The sequence below is a fragment of the Euprymna scolopes genome, chromosome 9 (genome assembly GCF_053919585.1).
Source record: "Euprymna scolopes isolate OS-2025 chromosome 9, ASM5391958v1, whole genome shotgun sequence".
Taxonomy (NCBI): Eukaryota; Metazoa; Mollusca; class Cephalopoda; order Sepiida; family Sepiolidae; genus Euprymna; species Euprymna scolopes.
The window spans coordinates 51,681,020-51,706,179 of NC_136490.1; the positions used below are offsets into that span (position 1 = coordinate 51,681,020).

Below are 25,160 nucleotides of genomic sequence, written 5' to 3' on the forward strand. Positions count from 1 at the left end.
TTCTTTGATATACAAAACACACAGACGCATAGCGTTAGTACATATTCGTGAATGCAGCAAGTATTCTCAAACAGACACCGTTAAAACTATACATCGAAAAATGCAATGACTATTTAATTAAATATAAATATATAAAAGTGGAGGAGTATATATATATCTATAATATAAAGCTGTGTGTGTGTGTGTGTGTGTCTGGTCACGAATAGGCTCCTACATGTTTGACTATTTAAAAAAAACTGATTACATATAATGATGGATGTATCGAGACACAGGAATGGGTAGGTCTGATCCTGCAGCACAGTGGTTCATTAAAATTGTGGGGTCTGCGGTCGCGCCTGGTTCAAAAGTATGGAAATAAAAAATTTAAAAATTAAAAAAAAAAAACGTTTACAAGTATTTTTAATATAGATGTACATAAGAATACTTTGATAAGTATGTTTTAACTTAAAAAGGGATGGTATAATAAAATTGTGGGGTCTGCGTTCGCACCTGGCCTCCATAGAATGAAAATAGGCACAAACTTAAATAAAGACTTTTCATGTCTATCTGCGTGTGTATACTTTGATAATTATGTTTCAGTTTTAAGAAATATGGTATAATAAAATCATGGGGTGTTCGTTCGCGCCTGACCTCACTAAGTTTAACAAGGTTTTTTAATATAGATCCACAGAATACTGTGATAAGTGTTTCAGTGTGAACAGGTATGATATAATAAATTATGGGGTTTATCTATTTTATTTTTACTTTCATCATATTTTGTTTTGGTTTTGATACCCCCGAATTCAAAGCTATCTCTTTACAACCCTTCCTTTTCATAACCTATCATACTTTCATAAATCAGAGTCCATTTTCTGTAGGCTGTTTTTGAACCCAGTCAACGACGGGTACTTTTGGCTAGTATATATATAAGGTAGAGAAGGCTTCCTTCAGTCTTGACAGACTATGGATATCCACTGTAAGGGTGCCTACACATGACATTTTTATAAGCAAGAGTTGCGCAATCTCCAACCATACCTCTCCTTAGTGTCAATTGTTGAAAACCAGTGACAAGTGGAGGTTCAGGACGACTGGAAACAATGCCGAGATAAGCGGAAAGCACATACAGCGCCTAGAATTCCCAAATGGTCACCCATCTGATACTAGTCAGGCTCAACGTTGCTTAACTTCGGTGATTTGATGAAAACCGGTATGTCAACGTGATTATGTTGTATATATGGGTGTGTGTGTGTGTGTGTGAGTGTGTTGAAAATAAAGCATCTTTTGATGTGGACAAGATTATATTTATTTTATGTGTCCTTTAGGTAAATTATATACTTTAGGTAAATTATATACTTTAGGTAGGTGTAAGCCAAGGCAAATAAATATACGGTTTTTTTTAATGTAAATTCCAAATACGTAATGGTATTGCAAGGAATAAGGATAGATAATTGACAGGAAAGAATAAAGGAGGTTAAAGACGATGAGGAAAGGTTTAATAAAAAGTATTAAAATTAATTGCTTGTATCACCATTCGTCTCTTCTTTTGTCTTTTCTTGATTTCTTTCCTCTCAATATGATTTAACATACGAGGGGCGTACAATAAGTAATACCATTGACCCACTTCCAGTTGTCTGATCTAGCTGAAATTTTTCATGTGCAATGATTTATATCTCTATGGGTTATGTGGCAAATTAAAGCTCTGAACTAATCGTGGTTTCTGTTTTACAGGTGTTTGAACTGAGTTAGGTGTGAAATGGAGCCTGTTGAATGTCGAGCAGTGATCCGGTTTTTGTATTTGAAAGGACGCACACCACAAGAGACTTTTGATGAAATAAAAGAAACTTATGGTGATAATGCCCCATCATATGACCTTGTAAAACGCTGGAATTGTGAATTCAAACATGGCCGGAAGTCTGTGGAAACAGGTCCCAGACCTGGTCGGCCCCCCTCCCCACTTCTGCCATTGATGAGACATCTATCCGTCAATTTGAGGCTGCCATTTTGGAAGATCGGCGCATTACTATTCGCCAAATAGCCCAAGATGTCAAGATTAGTACAGGGTCTGTGGAAACTATCATACATGACCATTTGCGTATGCATAAGGTGTCTGCCAGATTCCTAGGTTGCTCACACCATTCCAGAAGCGAGAACGCGTCAAGTGCTCGAGGATGAATTTGGAGATGTGCCAAGATGAGTCAAAGTTTTTCAAAAGACTGATTACACAGGATGAAACCTGGGTCCATCACTATGATCCAGAGACGAACGCCCAGTCAATGCAGTGGAAGCACTTAGACTCACCACCTCCAAAGAAGGCAAGGGTGCAGCCCTCCGCTGGCAAGGTCATGCTCACAGTCTTCTGGGATCAGGACAGAGTAGTGATGACAGATTTCCTGGCAAAGGGCACCACAATTACAGGAGCTTATTATGCTTCACTCTTGAGGAAATTAAGGGAAGCTATCAAAATCAAGAGGCAGGGCAAGATCAACAATGGTACCCTCCTCCTGCAGGACAACACTCCGGTCCAACTCGCATGTCGCCAGATCAGAAACACAGACATGTGGTTATGAAATCCTTCCCTACTCTCCTGACCTTGCACCCTCTGACTTTCACCTCTTCCCAGCCATAAAGTTGTTTTTGAAAGGAAAGCGTTTCCCAGATTATGCAGTCTTAATTTCTGAAGGACCAACCTGGGGTGTTCTACAAAAAGAGGTCTCCAGAGCTGCATCAAACGATGAGAGAAATGCATAACTCTGGGTGGTTACTATGTAGAGAAAGACTAATAACTGTGCCAAGTTTCGTTGCTCTACTTCTATGAGAAGTGGGTCAGGGGCATTTCTTATTGCACGCCCCTTGTATATATGACATAATTACGTTGAAGTTCTCGTCAGATCACCGACGTTAAGAAATGCTGAGCCAGGTCAGTATCAGATGAGTGACAATTCGGAAACACAAGGTGCTGTATGTACAAAGAAGTCAACACCCTCCCATCAAGAAATGCTAAAACTTAACATCTCCCTTAACCGGGATATACATACGACTGGAGACCACTTGTGAACTTGATATTCCTATGAAACGTCCTCTTACGGGAGAAGCCGGTTCAACACAGCTAGGGGGAATGCCACTGGCATAATATAATTTAAAAGCCTCTAAGACAGATTAAGATGGGAAAGCAGTTGGACCGTCTGGTATTGGAGCTGAAATATTGAAAGCTACCTGTAAGATGGGCGCCAGATCATGTCAGATTTAAAGTGAATCAACGAGGAAGAGCGTATCATCTAATTCATACTAAGCACGGGTATCTAAGTTATTATTCAGTCAAAATTTGAGGTAAAGCAATTCAATTCTTTTTGTATTTAACTGATTTTTATTTTTTTTTTGTACTAAACTTATTTTTAATTACTTTTTGAATTAAACTATAGGCATTATAACCTGAAAATTTCCTATCCAAATGAAATGAAGAAACTACTATGTAGCCTAATTGCCACATATATTTTCATAACTAACAACTGACATATTGAATTAATTTGTCTATATATATATATATAAAAGTGAACGTGCCCGTGTATGTGTCTGTATCTGTGTGTCTGTGTGTGTACATTTCCCTGTGCAATAACTCTGTCAATTTTTAGTCTATAGACTTGAAATTTGATATACAGGGTACTGAGATTTGTGTAAAATCTTTGTGATCCGTTTTCGGCCAGGAATTTGGCTGTTAAGGGGTCAAAGTTCAACGATTTAACCTTTGAGAACTCTACCAAACTCCTCCGACAATTTTGGGTATAAACAATTGAAAGTTTAGATATAGGTTCCTTGGACATGGATCTAATTTAACTTGATTTGAGCCCAAAACTATAAATTTTAAGGGGTCATAATAGGGGTCAAACTTAAAACAAAATTGACCTCTGCGGTTTCTACCAAATTACTCAGACAATTTCTGATCTAAACATTTGAAATTTTACATAAAGAATATTCAGAGATAGGGCAAGCTTTTTAATCTGTTGGGTCGAAAATTTTTAGTTACCAATATATAAATGTATGTATGTATGTATGTTTGCATATCTGCTTAAAACTTTCGACAGAGGCGACGGATTTTACCAAGATCAGCATCGTTTTGAAGTTCGACCTTTCAGACGACAAATATCGAAAAATTGGCTAAAAACATTAATATCTTCACGGTAACTGGGCACTTTTCTACAGGGGGGATTTCTTTTTTCACCGATATTTTCGAAAGTCATCCTCTCCTTTCGATTGTCTAGCCTTAATTTAAACATAAGTGACTTCCGGTGTGGTGGTGGTCGGAACAGCAAAGACGTCAGGTTTTTTCCCTATTCTCTTCCTCATTTGCGGTACGGGTTCGAGCCTGCCTTCCTACTACCCCCCTTTTTTTTTTGCTCAACATACACATCCAAACACCCGAGCAACGCCGGGCTGAAATGCTAGTATATATATATATAAAAGTGAAAGTGTCTGTGTGTGTGTACATTTCCCTACGCAATAACTCTGTCAACTTTCAGTCTACAGACTCAAAATTTGATATACAGGGTACTGAGATTTGGGCAAATATTTGTAATCCATTTTCGGCAAGAAATGTGGCTGTTAAGGGGTCAAAGTTCAACGATTTGCCCCTTGAAAACTCTACAAAACTCCTCCGACAATTTTGGGTCTAAACACTTGAAATTTTAGATATAGGTTCCTTGGGCATGGATCTAACTTAATACCTTGATCTGAGCCCCAAACAATAAATGTTAAAGGGTCATAATAGGGGTCAAATTTTTAAAAAATTGACCGCTGTTTTTTTTTGTTTTTTTTTTTTTTGCTCAACATACACCTCCAAACACCCGGGCAACGCTGGCTGAAATGCTAATAACTAATAAACACACAATTCGGCCACAGACATTAAACAATCCAGAGAGTTCGATATATAGTCATCCACAGAGACTGTGTTGCTATATCACAGCTCTTCAGTATGGCTACACTAGCACCCATCCCTTACGAGAGTACAAACCTACAGTCATGAAGCCGATAATCAGCAGTATTACTCTCGGGCCCATGGGATCAGTGCTTGCAAACACATTCCTCAAATGTTTATTTATATAAAGATTCGACCACCATTGTTAGAGTGTTCGATTTGTTTATTTATTGATGGCATGCTTCAGGGTGAAATAGCTTACAACAGTGCTCTAAATAAGGAGGGGGACTTAAAATGATAGTCTGACTGTTTTGTTGTATCACAGCACTTCAGTGCAGCTAGACTAGCACTCATCCTGAACCAGAGTTTGAACCTACAACCGTCAAGTTAATAGTGAGCAGTTCTACCCACTGGCCCATGGGATCGGTGCCTGCAGACAAACTCCTCAAATGTCTATTTATATAAACATTTGACCATCACTGTCAGAATGCTCGATTTGATTTTGTGTTCACAAATGAGGCAGTGTTTGTTTTTCAAAATATGCTTAAGAGTTTGCTAAAAGGGTAAATTTGGATCAATTAATATGGTACGATTTCAGAGTTGACTTGATTCTGTTATTGGAACTGGATTCTTTGATACATTCTAGAACAAGGTATTTACAGGCGGGCGAGGTGAAGGGTTTTATCATCCATAAATGTAAATGGACTGAATTCGAAATGTCCACGCACAAATCCTAAGTACAGACTAATACCCATTACATCAGCATCACAATTTTCAATTGGCATATGACTAAATTCTTCCCATCTATTTAGTACTACAACAAATAGATACCCAAAACATTATGCAAGATTATATATAGCGCTTTAAAAATAATACACGGAAAACCCCTGGGGACTTCTTTCACTAACAAACTCATCAGGAATTAATCGTTGGTACAACACAGAAATACAAAAAAATCACTGAAAATATCACGACATACATAAAGTGAAATTGTCTGTGTTTGTGTGTGTGTACAATTCTTTATCAAACTGTCAATTTTCAATGTATAGACTGGAGATTTGACATAAGGAATAATGACATTTGTGAAAATGTTTTTAATCAGTTTTCAGGCAGAAATTTGGCTGTCAAAGTTCAACGATTTGACCTTTGAGAACTCTACCAAACTTCTCTGCCACTTTTGGACCTACACACTTTAAATTTTAAATGTAAGTTATTGGACATAGGTCAAACACTTTTACTTGATCTGAACCCAAAACAATAAATGTTAAGGAGTCAAATATTTTTAAAAAATTGACCTCTGCGGGGTCTCTACCAAATTACTCAGCTAATTTCTGGTCTAAACATTTGAAATTTTACATTAAGTGTATTCAGACATGGGGCAAGTCTTTTAATCATTTTTTGGCCAAAATTTTGGCTGCTAAGGCGTCAAATTTCAAAAGATTTGCCCTTTGCAGTCTCTAGCAAAGTATTCAGCCAATTTTACGTGTAAACATTTGAAATTTTACATAAAGGGTATTCAGAAATGCCAAAAACTTTTTAATCAGTTTTTGGGCGAAAATTTGGCTGCCAAGAGGTCAAAGTTGAAAGAGTTGACCTTTGCAGACTCTACCAAATTCGACCAATTTTGGGTCTAAACACTTGAAATGTTAGATGTAGGTTACCTGGACATAAGTCAAACTTTTTAATATATATATATATACACACACATATGTACCTAAATTTAGAAACAGTACATAGGGCCAGAGCAAAACCGGGCTGAACTGCTTGTGTATATAAGCAGATGTTGGCATTGGTTCCAATCGTTTTGCAATTCTCCTTGCCACTGGAAACTACAGCACTGATTCAGTACAGATCTAGTGGGAGACTGCACAATCTTTACTTCAATTATGAATGCAGACATCCTTACAGGGGGTAACCATTGTCTCTTGAGAATGAATGGAAGTTATGGCTATAACAAATATGTGGAGATATATATATATATATATATATATATATATATATATATACTAGCATGGATACCCGGCGTTGCCCGGATGTTTGGAAGTGTATGCTGAGCAAAAAAACAAAACAAAAAAAAACCCGGTCAACTTTTTTTAACTTTGACCCCTATTATGACCCCCTAACATTTGTTTTGGGCTCAAACAAACTTATTAAGTTAGATCCATGTCCAAGGAACCTATGACTAAAATTTTAAGTGTTTAGACCAAAATTGTCGGAGGAGTTTGGTAGAGTCCTCAAAGGTCAAATCGTTGAACTTTGACCTCTTAGTCGCCAAAATTTCTGGCCGAAAAACAGTCACATTGATTTTCCCAAATCTCGGTACCCTGTATATCAAATTTCGAGTCTGTAGACTGAAAATTAACATAATTATTGCGAAGGAAAATGTACACAGACAAACAGACACACACACAGACACACGGACACGTTCATTTTTATAGATATACTAGCATGGGTGCCCGGCGTTGCCCAGGTGTTTGGATGTGTATGCTGAGCAAAAACAAAACAAAGAAAAGGGTTATTTTTTTAAAAACTTTTTCCCCCTTATGTAACCCCTTAAAATTTATAGTTTTGGGCTCAGATCAAGTTATTAAGTTAGATCCATGTCCAAGGAAATTATATTTAAGCTTTCAAGTGTTTACACCCAAAATTGTCAGAGGAGTTTGGTAGAGTTCTCAAAGGTAAAATCGTTGAACTTTGACCCCTTAAAAGCCAAATTTCTGGCCGAAAACGGATCACATTGATTTTCCCAAATCTCAGTACCCTGTATATCAAATTTCGAGTCTGTAGACTAAAAATTGACAGAGTTATTGCGTAGGAAAATCTACACACACAGATACACAGACAGACAGACACTTTCACTTTTATAGATATAGATATATGTGTGTGTGTGTGTGTGTGTGTGTGTGTGTGTGTGTGTGTGTGTGTGTGTGCTTCGTATTTTGTTTTCATGTATCTACGTGCATGCGTGTGTTGTTTGTCTAAATGTTTAAGACCCATTTTGCAGGAGTGTTGCCTTTCATTTGTTGGTTACATGATTAAGGTGAATTGTTTGCTTACGACGACGGTGTCTCTCGTTGTTTCTTAAGTGGTTTCGAAAGCTTTCGTTGCAAGAAGGTTCTACAGGCAGCAGGGACTCCAAAGATCAAAGACACCCATCATGTGCAGGAACCCCATAAATATTACTTCGACCATTGCGAATATAAACAGATAAACCAGCAAGAATTCTGGCAAGATCTCTATCATGTCTGCACGCAACACGAAACGGCCGTGTGTTTCACAGAAATGTAGGTAAAGCAAAAGCGAAGAATGGTAATGGGAGGAAAGAAGGAAGGGAGGGAGGCGAAGGAGAGGAGTAGAGAGACGACTGATTGGGAGAGAGAACGATACAGGAACAAACGGAGGTAAAAGAGAGAGGAACAGGGAGAAAGAAAGAAGTGGGAGAGAAAGGGGTGGAAAGAAAGAGAGATAGAGAAAATGGTGGAAAGAAAGCGAGAGGGGGAGAAAGGGAAAAAAGAAAGACAGAAGCGGAGAGAAAGGGAAAGGGGGAAAAAGAAAGCGACGAAGAGAAAAGGAAAAAGAGCAACAGAGAAAAAAGAGAGACTGATAGAAAAAGAAAAAAGAAAGAGAAAAGAAAGGGAGGGAAATAGGAGGGTGAAATTTTGAGACAGAAAGAGATGAATATGCAGAGAGAGAAAGGAAGGCGAGAGAGAGAGAGTGTATGCGGAATCGGGAGACATAAGAGACAGAAGAATAAAGGGTAAAAGAGAGGACGATAGAAAAGGTAGAGAAAAAATAAACAGAAAAGCCGAGGGGGATAAGAAAAGAGAGGGAGGAAGTGGAGGAGGATAGTTTAAGGTGAAGAGAAAGGAAGAGATAAAGTAGTAGAGGGAGAGATAGAGAGATGAGAGAGAGTAAGAGAGTGAATGAGCAAAAGACAAGGAAGAGGAAGGGAAAAACGAAAGAGGAATAGAAAGGGGAGAAAGAAACAGAGCGGGAAGAGCGAGAGAAAAAGGGTCGTAGAAATGAAAAGTGCTTAAACCACTTTAAAAGATGAAGAGAACGAAAGAACCATATGGATGCAGGATGGGATAGAGCGATGAAATTGAAGCTATGATAATAGAGAGAAATAAATGGTTGCGAGCAAGAGAAAATAGGATGAGGAGGCTGGTATTTAATGTGATTTAGTACTTACACTTTTACAGGAAGTGCAGAGCATTGTGGGCCAAATGCATACTGTCGAGGAGTATGGAATTAGTCCTGTTCTTATTTACTTCCATCTCCATGATGGCAAAGTTATACAAAACGTTGGGTTTTAATGTTGCAAAAATACAGTTCCTCAAATAGGGACATATTGGATTGGGGGAAAAATAAGAATTTCCTCAGTCTAGAAGGATTTTTTTTCACTAACTGATGACAGAAAGATGAAGTTTAGTATCAGAACAGATAATACACGTTGCTTCTAGCGAAGTCTAATCCGATTTTATTACGGTTACTTATGTACGAATACAAATATAATATAAATTTATAAAGATTTATATTATAAATATATAGTCTTGGAAATTTTTACAACATTTACAACTAACATAAAAAAAATCTTTGCGTTATTAAAATGGACCAACTGATTATATAACACATATTTTGATTGCGATGTTTACAACTTTTCAGCCATTGTAGGCCTCAAATTAAAAAAAAACTAAGAAATAAAAAATAAAGTTAGCCTATAAGCAGGCTTTGATGTTCCATTCTGCTTAGATAGACAAGTCTATAGATATGAGACAACGAGATGGAGTTTAATTCTATATTAATAAACAACTTTATTTGTCATTTTCGTTAGTAGCGTTAGTAGAAGAGAGAAACGGATTAGTAGATTGAAGCGTTCTTGAGTAAAGATAGATTTAATATCATGCCGGCTGGTTGAAGGAGAGAATAGTGCAGTTCCATTTACACGTGTTTATAGCTAGTAGCCGTTTGTATGAAGGAAGCCGGTTAAAGAAGAAAGAAGTGTAAAGACCTCAGTGTGTTTATGTATGTAGGAGCATGGGTCCTATAGTAGAGACAGGGCAAAGGGTTAGTATATTGTGGTAAGAAAGAGTAGGTGCGTGTGTGTGTGTGTGTGTCGGTGTGTGTTCATTAGCATGATAAAGAATGTTCATTAGGGTACAGCATATGGAAATAAATGTGAGTTTGAAGAGAGCCATAGCTAGCTTGTTGTACTCACGTTCTGCCTGGGGCCAAAGCCCCAGGTGAAGTCTGCTCCCAGGCAGGTTGAAAGATGGTTGAGAGTTTAAGATTTCACATTTCACGTGATAGAGAGCTGGCTGGTGATTGGACAAGTCAGGGAGAAAATGGATTTCAAATCTCGAATCGTGAGAAGTAGCTTCTGCCTGTGATGTAGCGAGTGTAAGCTGCTACATGTCAATTCGATGGTTTACAATTGATTGCTTGGTTTTTAAATAGAAAATCTAATGCATAATTTTTTTTTCTGGAAATCGCTTCAGAGAAAGCGAGAAGCCACTTAATGTAACGATCTAATAAAACAGAATGTTTCGTGTTGCAAAAATATGTCACCTAAAATAGAGGCATGCTAAATTGGGACAAAAATAAAAATTTCCTCAGTCAAGAAGGCTTATTTTTCTTCACTAACTAAGGACAAAAAAGTACAATTTGCTCCTAGAGAAAACTAATTTGATTTTATTATCAACACTTCTATACGGATCAAAAAATATATTTTGAAAGATTTAGATGATAAATATATAATCTTGCAAATTTTACAATCTGTATGCCTCTACGAAAAAATCTTTTAGCCCAAAGTTCTTCATTAAAAATTCCTTTGGTATATATATATATATATATATATATATATATATATATATATATTAGTGTTGGGACGATTAATCGGAATTGGAATCGGGAATCAGAAAAATCGGAATTTTTTGGACTATCAGAAAAATTTAAGCCTATTTTCTGATGCCAAAAACCAATTCCTTAAATTATGTCTTATTTGATTTTAATTTTAGAAACATCTTCCACTACTTGTAGTAATAATAAAATAAATATTTAGAGATTTCAACTTCCAGTAATACTAAAATCTCTAGGTCACCCCTCACAAGTGTGTTTTAACGTTTGAAAAAATATAAGAGATTTATAAGGAATCGGAATCGAGAATGTAGTACGGAATTGGTAATTGTATCGGAATCCAGAAAAATATTGGGATCGTCCCATCACTAACATATACATATATATATATATATATATATATATATATATATATATATATACTAGCAGAAGTACCCGTCGTTGACTGGGTTCAAAAACAGCCTACAGAAAATGGACTGTGATTAATGAAAGTATGATAGGTTATGAAAAGGAGGGGGTTGTAAAGAAAAAGGTTTTGATACTCAAAAATTTTACCCTAAGCAAAATATGATGAAAGTAAAGATAATTTTCGTGAAAATATATTTTTTTTATATCAACTTTGTTTCCGTTCGTAGCCAAGAGTGACCAACAAAATGATGTTTCCTTACAAAGAGAAAATATTATATATATAATAATATAAATATACAAGAAATAAATGTTACCATAGTCAATAAAAGTTACTTTTATGGCAGAAAAGTTCATTGGTTTATATTTTAAGTATTTTTAAGTAGTTTGTAAAATTTTTTTTCTTTTTTAATTCACAAACCGGTTTAAAAAAAAATCAAAATGGCAGCGACTTTGAAATGGAGAGCCCCATTCTCAATTTGAAGGAGGGGCACCTGAACATTCTGTGTTAACAATTTAAGAGAGTTCCGTCAACGTAAGGAATATTTCTAAACATATTTTAATGTTTTCCGTTATTTTGTGCTTGAGGAATATTCGATTATGGCATGTATAGTTTATATAAAAATTCATTTAAGTAGTTATCGCCTCAAATTTCGTTTTAATTTCGGTTCGCTGAAATTATTTCAAGTAAAGAGCATTAAAAACTATTTCAAAACAAAAAAAAAACATGAACTGAACTTTTATTGCCTATGGTAGCATTTATTTCTTGTGTATTATTTTCGGGTAGTCGTTTGTTGGCTTTTCTGCTAAACACTCTTACTAAATAATATCGACGAAATATCGAAAGACAAAGAAACAAAAACAGTTTTGAAAAATAATGAAGCTTTACTTACTTTAGTAAAATATTCCGAAACAGCAAAATGGGATATTAAAAATGTAAACACGTAATTACTTCAGTTTTTTAAAGTAAGGAATCGATATTAATATGAATAAGAAGAAAATGGCGCCCTTTTCAAGCAGAACATGTAAATCTTTTTAAAAAGACACGTAATCACGTGAGCAGGATTTTTTCCTTCTTTTGAAATAATATCAAGTAACGTTCTTATTTTTTATTATTTATCTATTTATCTATTTTCGAAAGAATGCCACGTGAAAGTGGAGAAGAAAAAAAACAGAATTATGCAAAATTTGTGTCGAGAATGGTCTAAAGTTCCGACTTTTTTTTTTTTTTTTTTGCTTTCACTTTAATAAGAACGTGTATTTATTAGACACAATATGGTACAACAAAAAAAAATAAATAAAAGCTAACGTGAATTAAGATTAAAGTTAAGGTATTATTGTGGACCTCATCCCTTTTAAAAAAACCTTGTTAAACTTTGTGACATATTTACATTCTATGGAGGGCAGGCGTGAACAAACATCCAATGATTTTATTACACCATATTTCTTCAAACTGAAACATAATTATCAAAGTATACTTACTCAAATAGATATGAAAGTCTGTGTCAAAGTTTGTGCCATATTTCCATGGAGTACAGGCGCGAACGCAGACCCCACAATTTTATTATACCATCTCTAAGTTGAAACATACTTATCAAAGTATTCTTGTGTACATCTATATCAAAAACACTTGTAAATGTTTTTTATTTCATTTTTCATTTCCATACTTTGGGGGGCAGGTGCGAACGCAGACCCAACAATTTTTATGAACCACCGTTCTGTCAGATCAAACATACCCATTCCTGATCCTCGATACACCTTCTATCATTATATGTAATCATTTTTTTTTAAATAGTCAACCATATATGAGCCTATTCGTGACCAGACACACACACACACACACACTTTCAGCTTTATATTATATATATATATATATATATATATATATATATATAGCAAAACGAAGATTCCTTTGCTACACATGTAAATATTATGCATTTGCTCAATAAAGTCTCTAAACAATCTTATAAGTGTTGCCGTTAAAAAGAAACCAAAATCTCTTTTTCTATCAGTAATTTTTATATTTTTGTGTTTGTTCATCATTACACATAAATATTCAACATATTGACCCCTCCCTACGAAAACATGGTTCAATATGAATGACGTAATGAAAAATGCTAGCACTAAATTATATAACGCCATCCCTGAGAATATCGGGAACAAAACGTACATGCTTACGAATGAAAGACACAAGCTGAGTTATAACATGCTTAAAGAAAATAAGCTATTTAGTACCCCAGTATACAACTAAAGCCAAGTCAACTTCTATATTAGCTACATACTTCAACTGATTCAAAGGAGATGGGCGAGAAGCAATACCAGAATAGTGAATGGCATCATCAGCTTAGATATTAATATTCTGAACAATATTCTCTGGAAGATTATTAATATCGACAGAAATAGTTGGACATAGAATAGAGCCCATCACAAGAAAAAAGAAAAACGAACACAGATATCAACTTCATCCTTAAAAGATAAGATAACCACCATAACGCCGCTTAAATAAAGGATGAATAGCAGACTTGCCGTTATTAACAACATGATTATATATTCTCCAAAAATCACAAGAGCCAATCTTTTGAGATGAGACAGAGTCAAAATTCTTTGAGAGTTGCTAGAATTGCCTTCAGAGACTACTCTCTTACAGGCATTTCTATCTCTTATGCCCGAGAATTTGGTATGAACAAACTTCCGCCAATACCTGCCTTGTCCACAAAGTTTTAGGCATGAATGTCAAAAGTCTTTGTTTTATTGTCATTCAATGAAAAGCACACTCGGATACGACGTGTGAAATTTTCAGCAACCCTGGCTCATCACTTAGCACTGTCCAGATTTGGTTTGTGATGCCACGATTCACTTTAAGAATAATATAAGGTTTGTTTTAATGGGTATTATCTTTAAGGTAACTCCACTGATAAAATATTGAAGTGATATTCATTCAAGCAACAATTTTCCAACTAATCAGACAGCATTTAGAGCCCTTATATCAATAAGTATCTGTTTGATTCTACATGGATGATAACAATCAGAAACAAGTGATTAATATAAACTAGAAAAACACCGGTCCCAAGACTGGCAAAAATTAATTCCTCAAATAGAATAGTTTCACATCTTACAAAGATTAAAATCAAGAAATAATGATACCGAACTATGCATTTAGAATGCTTATTCCAATTTTAAGTATTATTCATTTGATTATTTCCATATAAAAATTAAACGTTTAAGCTTAAAGTGCCTTAAAAAGAAATTGAAATTCCAGTAATCTTGCTTAATATAGATCGAATTTAATGCAAATCTTAAATATTTGAATTTTCAAATAGGAGGTTGTGCTGATATTATGCTACTGATAACTTTAAAATACTATAAAGAAACTGAAATTTGGAGAATTATCTGTATCTGACCTTCCCACCAAATTTTAGTCATGAACTTCCAGCAGACTTTGTTTCAAGCAAAATTCATTAGATTATTCCGATTTTAAAATTAAACGTTTAAGCTGAAAGGATATTAAAAATAAATTCAGGAAACCTTGCGTAATATAGATTGAATTTAATACAAATCTGGAATATTTTAATTTTTAAATGGGAGGTTGTGCCAATATTATGCTCCCTAATGACCCTTTAATATACCCCCAAAAAAACTGAAATCTAGGGAATATCTTTTAATTGCTGACAAAAAAATATCTATTGTTAAAAATCCACAAAAAATCGGAGATATCTGAATGTTGACGAAAGGGTTTTAGCCCTTTGCAGAAAAATAAACTATATATATTAGGTTGGTGTGAAAATAATGTTTTTTGATTTTTGGTATGAAGTAGGACGTCAAAAAACAACTATTTTTCACCAATCTAATAGTTTACATTATGATTTTTTACGTCGGGCAGCTGTGTTTCAAACTTCACAATATTCGGTTAGTTAGTTTAGGAGTAAATCCTGTATATGAATATGTATAAACATACACACATACCAAATTTTATACTAGTAGAGATAGCAAATTTTCGTCTTATGAAAGTTAAAACCAAAAAAATCAATTTAATTTCATGGAAATCGATCTTTGCAAAGATTTGAACCATGTGACTCTTTTCTTCCGTGTTTAAATTCATTCTCTCGCACGTAAAACAAATTCAAATATTTGTCTGCATGCTTTTACTGGTTATTTGATTTTTGATTTTATTTTTATTTTGACTTTGATTTTTCGGAAAATGGATCTGTTTGGTGAAAGACGAGAATCACCCAATATAAATAATCTTAAAGAATAGTTCAGCTTAGATTTCAGAGGAAGAATCGTGTCATTGCAGCTGAATGTCACACACACACACAAAAAAAATATATCTGACAGAGAGAGGAGAAAATATCTAAAAGTCGCTCTGGGTAACAAGACTGTGGAAAACCAAAGTGAAGAGTTACGAGGGAGAGGGTGTGTTCGTTGGAAGTTAGAATTGATATTTTTGACTCCTTTGGATTTTTTTTCATTAAGATATCAATAGTACACACACAGGATTGAACAGCTAAAAAAGTGTGGAATGATAGGAGTTAACTGCTGCTGATTTAGAGACAAAAAATGCGTTCATGTCACTAAAGAAATATACGTGATGCTTTCAATAAGTTTCCAGACTTTTTTCATATGCGCACTTTTATTGATAAGATACACATGGTACTTTAGTCCTCTTCGAAGTAATCTTCTCCAGCTGCAATGCACTTGTTGTACCGTTCCAACAACTTCTGGAAGACCCTATTCGTGTGAGAATATGTTAAGTACACTCCTCACAGCCTCTTATCTCCTCAATTGCCTCATAATAACAGACTCTAAGGTTGACATTGAGCTTAGGAAATACACAAAACTCAGAGAGCAAGGTCTGGACTAAAAAAGGGTAAAAAAAAACTGTCTTGATGCCCATCTTGGTCAAATTGTTACATAACAAGGATAGAGCACCCTTGGAACAGACTTTGCACAAATCTTTCACATCTTCAGTTCTTTGCGAATACTTGTGTGTACAATTCCCACACTGACATCAAACTGTGAATTTATTGTCTTTATTGACATACGACGGTCTTTATCTATGAAATTCTTTATTTGGCCAATCAACTCTGGTGTTCTTACTTCCTTCCTTACTCCTTCTAGACCTTGCATCATCTCTCACAAACTCCCTGCTTTCTTTGAATCTATTAGGCCATTCAAAAACTGATGTTCGATTCATGCAAGATTGTTCCAAAGCAGTCTGAAGCATTTCATACGTGTCTATGGAATTTTTTCAGAGTTTAAAACAGAATTTTATTACATTACAGCTGTGACAATCAAGCTTTAGTAGAGTGTATTACAGCTCCTACTGTAGCTGTTCGTTTGAGCATGAAATATTAAAAAATAGTCAGTCATCTCATAACATATATAGCAATAACGTACTGAATTTTAAACACGTTTATGACAATTTTAAATATCTGTATGAAACAAGTCTGGAAACGTACTGAAGGCATATCATATTTCCAATTACACTGAAATCAAACGAGTTCATTACATTGTTAATAAAAACAGACTTGTTTACAAAAATTAATTTTTGATTTAATGAAATCTTTTAAAATTATTATATCTGAATTCAATATTAACTAACTCAAATGGCTTGATATGTTAGTAACAAAAAAACGGCAAGGCAATGACAGATCTACGTTTATTAGCATCTGCAATGTGAAATTTGACCAAAAGTCAGACCCTGTTCTGAAACGGTTACATTTGCCTAGCATAGAGGTAGTAGCATAGAAAAGGGGAGGAGGCAGGAGGTCCGATCCGCCCCAGGCAGTATGTGTCAAGGAAGCAGTATTTTGAGGAGGTAAAATTAAATAATTTTTTTTTTTTTTATGATTTTAATTATACGTTTTGCTTTGAAAAATCTTACTGTAAGAAGATGAAAGTCTAGGACTAATAACAGCATTATACAATTAGATCCTTGATTGTAATTCCATGAAAATAAATATTTTGGGGACTTTCTGGAACTTCGAAGGTTAACGGATGATCAACATCCAGCCAATGGGGAGGGGGGGCGATCTTACGTCAGCCTTGGTGGCAAAAATAGTTGCTACACTACTGCATAGAGGTTATACTAAGAATGAATCGATTAAGATGGTATGGTCATGTGAAACGCTCATCCTTCTGGATAACCTGTTGCAAAAACATGGAGGTCTTGAATTGCAGGACGATTGGCAAACAAAGGAAAATTTGAAAGCAAGTGATTGGACAAGACCAACAAAAAGTAGAATTTGAACGGTGAGAACTTGAGAGTGAGCTTGCATAATATCCGAAAACGCCTGACCCCTGAACAAAGGTTAAGTGACGTTAAATGAATAGAGAAAGAAGAAGTATGCATATAAGAATGTATGGCATTTTGCAATCGCAAAAATAAAGAAAAGAAGAAAGCAGAAAATGGGACACCACTTATCATGAGTATAAGTAAAAATGACGAAGATCATGTGAAAGCAGAAGAGATAAGAGTCTTGGAGAATTTTGGTTAATATCCTGCCATTCAGCAAAAAAAAAAAAAAAAAATGTCGGTTGTTCATTTTGGGTGTGTGCCAAAACAAATACTTACTTAATAAACATACCTGCCAAGTCTGTTGTAAGAAATAAAAACAATATTTAATAAGTCGTTGGCAGAGGAGGATGTCCTTTGAAACGGATGCCTCTGATGAGAATGTGACTGCTAGCTGTGAAGGGAAATGCACTTCTGCACCTGAGAATCGAGAAACCAGATTTATCTCCCCTTGTGGCTACCTCCTCTTCAGAGCAAAAGAGACAATTATTGTCTCCTGAGCAGAAGCTTTTTTGAGTTGTTTACTCTAAATTTTAAAGGTTTCTCAGCTAAGAAGACCTTGTGTTCCTAGAATTTTAAGAAAATATTTGCGATTACTGATTGCCTCACTTTGCATCTTTTTATGATTGTATGAGATTATATATATATATATATATATATATAGACGAATATTGGCTGAAGAGAGCTTGATGAGGATACCTTAAACGGGCCTTATTATCGGGCTTGAAACCGACGGTACCAATGACCTGTCTCAACTAACAACTTTCTGTACACAAAATATATATATATATATATATATATATATATATAATCAATAAGGAATCAAGGTATAATGTTTTGTGCTGTATTACATGGTAATCCATATGGACTCTCCAAAGCAGAGATAACTGACCGAGTGATTAAGTTTCGAATCTTAGTTTAAAACGATTGCCTCTTTTAACTACACTGTAGAGCTGAAGCACAGAGAAACAACACTCTGCGGGACTCTATATTTGGTCCTTACTTGTTGGTTCAGCTCTCCAGTAATGAAATAAAAGATTGCCATTTAGTGCAATGCATTGTCATATGTAAAAGAAATGAGCACTCTAGGCAGTTAATAATATACATGTAAACATATATACGCATTACAATTTTCCTTACTTCATGGCGAGTGAAATGTGGTAGAGTTAAAATGTCCCAACTGCTGACCGCTTGATCGGATTTTGACTCTCAGCTTGAAACATTTGCCACACTGAATAGTCATAATACATAGTTTGTGAATGATTATGTATATTAGTGGCCTGGCAAGGCCACAGGGAAGACAACTAAGGAAAAAATCCCTTAGCAAAATTCATTCCAAAGCAGCAAAACGAAAGCTGACCTGCCAGGACACTATATACTGAAATAGAAACAAAACCCTAAAGACAGTGAGTCAAGCACAATGACAATTAGACTAGCTTGCTACATCTTTAGAAAGTGCTTTCAAACCTCATGTAACAGTTGATAAAAAGGTAAAAATCCGATGACTCCCAAGTACCAATTTTTCAATTTTGAGCCCTTAGCAGCCCTTTTTTCCCAGATGAATACCAATTAAAATTTTTTCACGTGTCTGAATATCCTATATACCAAATTTTTAGCCTGTAGATAAAACTTTGTTGCGTATATATATAGGTTGAGAAGTGTCCTCACACACACATTTTCACTTTATATATATATATATATATATATATATATATATATATATATATATATACTAGCAGGGTGACTCGACGTTGCCCGGGATTGAATAATGATCTACGAATATTTCACACTCCTATAGTTTTATTGTCATTGAAATCGATGAAATAGCCATTTTTCCAAACAAATCAATTGATTGCCTGCTCTAATTGGGGACCCATCGCGATGCACTTGGAAGTTTCATATGCCTTTCCCAGTGACTAAGTTCACAACATATTGTAGTCTTCATTGCACTGTAGCGAACCTACTATTGATTTTATAACATTATTTTATATACAATAGCTTGCATTAAAGTTTAAAATGCAAAAGTAAAGTATCATACTTCAATTGAGTCCTAAATAGAAACATTTATTGCAAATGTGCCCCTGTCATATCAAAGAATCTACTGTTGTTTACCCTGCAACCTCTCTCCCACAGAAGAGACGTTGCGAGCCTATCCTTGTTTTATCATTATTTCCATGGCAGGTGCTCGTCTGAACTCCAATCTCTGCCCCCCCCTCGCCAATCTTTCATGAAAAACACCAGTCTAGCTGAATCCACTGTGAAAAATTTCCCCCCACTCTTTATCTGTGCCTAAATCAAAACGTGGATTCCATGAACAAAGCTTCTTTCTTAGAACTGCACGCCTGTGGAACTCTATTTCGTCTGCCTACTTCCCACCTTACTACAACCTGGATGTGTTCAAGTCCAACGTTAACAAATTCCTAATGAACCGCCCCCTTAAGTAAGCACTTCATCAAATCTCCACACTAACGTAATGTACTTGCAATAACCCTTATCCCTGAGTGGCTTCCGGGCCTTGATATGTGGTGACCACTGTGTAAAAAAAAAAAAAATCATTGTGAAATTGTGATTTAAACAGAAACATTCATTTCGAATACGCCCCTGTCATCTCAAAGAACCTACTGTTGATTTTATATGTTGGGTCTTTCGATTTGTGTGGTAATAAAACTTCTGAAATGCACTTGTGATGTTAGGCTGTGTAAGGTGTGAACTTTGGTCGAAATCGCCTGTTCCGTTTTTCACCATATTATTTAGATTATCGATACTTACTGAAGACATTCCGACACAAAAGCTATCTAAGAACACTTTCAGGCAGATAAAGTACCTTCGTGGAAAATATATAAAATTAGCAGTATATATATATATCTTATCAGAAAAATATATTTACTTTGAAAAGACAAGAAATTATAATATTTAAAAATGTTTGCAGACGTTTTTGTTTTTCAATAACTTTATTTGCGAAAGATAAATTATGAACGTTTTTCAGTAAAAGAGAAATTGGTTTAATAAAATAAAATAAGTGTTAGGAATGGTAAGAGTTATTTTCAAATATCTTGATTATCTCTCTTTTTTCCTGCTATAACTCTTCCGAAAATGAAAACAAAAAAAAAGAATATTTCCGGTTAGCTAAAGTGCACTAGTGCCATTAAATGAGTAAAATCCTTTTCATTAATGTAGTGACTTGTTAATCTAGTAGGTGATGATATTTTTTCTCTTCTCGACAAGAGATTTTGTGAGCTTATCTCTGCTCTGTCGGTATTTTCATGACAAGTTCTCGACTGAGCACCAATCTATGGTCTCTCCTTTCCAATTTTCCACAAAATGAACTCTTCTAGCTAAAACCACTATCAAAAATTTTCCCCACTTTCTATCGGTGCCTAAATCGAAACGTGAATTTTGTGCACAAAGCTTCTTTCCTAGATTTTCTCGCTTGTTGAACTCTGTTTTGCTGGTCAGCTTTCTAGCTGACTACAATTTCTTCAAGTGCAATGTAAACAAGTTTTTACTGAACCGTCCTCTTAAATAACCTAATTATACCAAATTTCCACTAACGATTACTACGCCATTGTCCCAATCACTACTGTACACATATTAACCCTGATCCTCGAATGCTCTCCTGGCCTTGATATGTGGTAACTTATTTAAAAATAATTACAGTCGTAGTGGTAATCTATATATCTATAAAAGTGAACGTGTCTGTGTACATTTCCCTATGCAATAACTCTGTCAATTTTAAGTTTACAGACTCGAAATTTTATATACAGAGTACTGAGATTTGGAAAAATCTAGATGATCAGTTTTCGACCAGAAATTTAGCTGTTAAGGGGTCAAAGTTCAACGATTTGACCTGTGAGAACTCTACCAAACTCTTCCGACAATTTAGGGCCTAAACACTTGAAATTTTAGATATAGGTTCGTGTGACATGGATCTAAATTAATAACTTGGTTTTAGCCCAAAACAATAAATGTTAAAGGGTCATAATAGGGGTCAAAGTTTAAAAAATTGACCGCTTTTTTTTTCTTTTTTTTTTTTTTTTTTGCTCAACATACACCTCCAAACACCCGGACAACGCCGGACTGAAATGCTAGTAGTTCCTAAAGTAGGCACGATGTGAATTTACGTAAATATTCAACAAAATTAATTCACGACAAAAACTTGAAAATACCAATAAAAAGCATGGCAAAAATATAAATTGATTTGCTTTGAAAATATAATTTTTTTTCTTCTGATTTAATAAATCTATAAATATTCTTTAAACAAAAAAAAAAAAATGTAACCATTTTTAAGTGAATGATTTCATTGGCGATACTTAAACTTAATTTTGATTGAATCAGACAGTTTTACAAAATAAAAAATAAAAAAAATAAAAAAACGAAAATGAATCGCCAAGTATTTTTTCCTAAAAAACAAACAGCTTCCATGATTTGGTCTATTTCTATGACAACGACCACGACATATTCGCTAATCAGAAAGGTGAGGAGGTAGTGGAAAGGAAAGAATAAGAAGAGCAGAGAGAGGGGGAATAGAAAAGAGGGGAGAAGAGAGAGAGACGGATAGAGACAAGAGAAAAGATGTGGGTAATAAAAGATACAGAGTGAGAAGGAATAAGGCGGAGTAAAATAAAAGGGGGAAGGGGAGACGATCAAGGAGAGAAGAATTTTGGTTTGGTTCGTTATATCAACCATTCATTGATTGTTTAATGCCGAAATATAAGTGTAGGATAATCTATATACCAATAAAGTTGAGCATCTTTTTCGCTCTGACGTTGATACTAAAAGCCTACTTTCTTTAGTTAAAAATTATTAAAACAAACTTCTTACTCGGCCATTAATATGCGAGTGATTTTATGGAGGGTACTAATTTGCACATTCCTTTGAAAAACGACCGTTCATTAATTAATTATTCCTGGTCTCTTATGGTTTCTTATAAGATAATTGGTTTCATTTAACTCTTACGCTTAATTCTATTTAGCCATAGTTTCTACATCACACATAATAGCGTAGGATTTAACGTTCTACCACACAGACTATATATATATATATATATATATATATATATATATATATATATATATATATATATATATATATATATGTGACCTTGTTTGTGTGTGCGAAACTTCTCTACCAAACTCTTCTCTCGTTTGGTCTATAAACTATAAACTTTATATATAGAGTAATTGGACCCCAGGAACACTTTCAATTTGGTTTGTAATCTATAACAGTAGATTCTAAGAGAACTAAAATCGAAAAGAAAAAGTTGACTATGGTAGGACTAAGTTGACTAATTTCTGATGATGCGTACATATTTATTTTTAACTTGAACTCGTTTAATTTTTAACCTTTTATATCCATCTGACTATAGTAACGAAAGCTGAAGTGCTAAATAACGATTAAGGATGGAGAGCTGAATGTTTAGCTTTGGATTCCAACTGATGGCACTACAGTTTTTGTTGTTAAGTTTTGAAATCATTACTATATAAATTAGGTTCGAAATAATAAGAGAGAATTTGCTCTATAATTATAAATACGAAATCTGCATTAATTTAAATATATTTAAGCATGGTTTGTGACCGGGAAACGGCAGGCAGCCTGCTAGTTAGGTATATTGAGAGCATACTTTGATCTCAGAATACATTACCTTACTCTTAGGAAGAAAATTTTACAGGGACATTACTGCCAGAAAGAAAATACTTATAAAAAAAATATTGCTTTTTAAAAATGTTACTCCTTGGCATTTGTAATCTTTTTTGTTCTCAACACGAATAACCCACGGTCACTAATGTCTAGTATGTATTTGGGAAGAGAATAAAAAGGAGAAATAAGGTTTTGATGTTTTTAAGAATTATATTCAACAAGACGCATTGGAATGAACTCAGAGATATTGGGACACGGATCGGCAACCTCTGAGCCACGAGCCAAATCTGGCCCTCGAGTGAATTTGTTTGGCCTGCTATCTTACTTAGGGCCCACAATTAATAGATTTTTTTTGTAAAATATGTCTAATTTTTTTCCGTTACTTTTATAGTAAAATAAGTGGCTTTGTTTAAATCTAATACTATCTTTAATATTTATTTTCCTCAAACGCACACAGTAACTGTATAACATTGTTGTTCTCCATGGCAACGTAGCCAAAGCTGTTTTGGCCTTCCTACTATAATCACCATAGTTTTTTGGCCCTCATGCTCCAAAAGGTTATCAACCCCAGTACTAATGCATGGCATGACTAAATGATTGAGCAGGTTGATCTCCAATCTCCTGGGTAATCGAAATAAGGACTCATGTAGAAGCATGACTCGGCCATTCCTGTAATAACCTAGTCCCTGTTTATTGCGAGAAAATACTGGTTCTGTACAGTTCTAGGAGGTCCACTCTCCCAGGCTTTGCCCTCTCTCTTTCAGAATGGAGTCAGTTTATTGCTAATCACCTGAGGAGCCCTTACCGAGGAACGCTGCAGAGGCTGCCCAGACACTTTTTGCAGGTCAGAGTGCCCCTCCATGGGAGCATCGGCGTCTCAATCCCACTTTCTGGCTCTGGTGTTGCATTTCTTTCGGTGGGAGAGTACTAACCACCTCCAACCCACCCCACATCCTAAGACATAATGGGTCGTCACCCACAGTCTACATGTGGTTAATGAGAGCAAGGCGTTTCCACTCTGCGTTTGGGGTGCAGTTGGAATCATGGTCCCCTCGACAGGGCGAGGAAAAGGAGAGAGCTCAGGAAGGAATGTAGAAGAGAAAAGAGCGAGAAATGAGATAGAAGAAAGTGAGAAGATAGGAAAGGGGGAATAGTGAGAGATTATAATAGAAGGTGAGAATAAATATGGGAGAAAAGGAAGGGGAGATAATAGAGGAGAAGAAAAGAGAAGGAAAGGAAGAGGAGCAGCGAAAAAGAAGCAAGAAGAGAGAATACATAGATAAGAGAGAGAGAGAGAGTGAACAGAGAAAAAGGAGTGCAGAAAACAGAATTAGAAAATTAAATTGCATATTTCTATTGTCATCAATTATCGTTCTATGATTTAATTTATTTTTACGTCCATCATCGTATTCCTATGAGAGACTTTGACCGTCAGTCATTTGGTCAGTCATGTGTTTAATTTCAAAGAGATATCTTATCACGCGACACATATATTGAATTTAGTAGGCAGTGCCCAGCTGTTTCACTACTTGAGCTAGAATTAAATAATTACAGATATAAAGCCAGAAAGTTTTTTTTACACGAGAGTTACCACTTATCAAGGCCTTAAAACCACTCGAGAATAAGGGCTAATGAATGTAAGGTGGAAGTGTAATAATCATTAAAGGTCTAAGTTACTTAGAATTTGATTACTTTAGGGGATAGTCCAACAAGAACTTGTTTACATTAGACTTGAAGGCTACGATAGTATAGTAGGCCGGGAAGCAGCCAATGGAACAGTGTTCCCCAGGCGGGCAGTTGTAAGAAAGACATTTTTTGTGAAATCTGTGTTTAGATTTAGGCACAGATAGAGAGTTGGAAAAATTGTTGATAGTCGAGTGTTTTTTTTATGAGAGTTTAGGAAGAGGGGTACCATAGATTATAGCTCAGACGAGCACTTGTCATGAAAATAACGATAGAGTTTGCATATAAGCAAGTGGAGATATTCTGTTGTGCTAATAGGGGTAAATCACCTGAGTTTGAACAACAATTTATCAATCTGTTACCAATTAGAGCCAGTTTTGAATTCTTATAATAAAA

General features: G+C 35.2%; 1 protein-coding gene and 1 pseudogene across 1 annotated transcript in view; both read right to left on the bottom strand.

Annotated features, from left to right (window-relative positions):
* LOC145284538 (thrombospondin type-1 domain-containing protein 7A-like) overlaps window positions 1-25,160 on the bottom strand; it is a 1,985,627-nt gene that overhangs the window by 1,408,041 nt on the left and 552,426 nt on the right. The gene's annotated exons all lie outside the window — the stretch shown is intronic.
* On the bottom strand, window positions 1,097-1,213 carry LOC145285069 (5S ribosomal RNA; annotated as a pseudogene).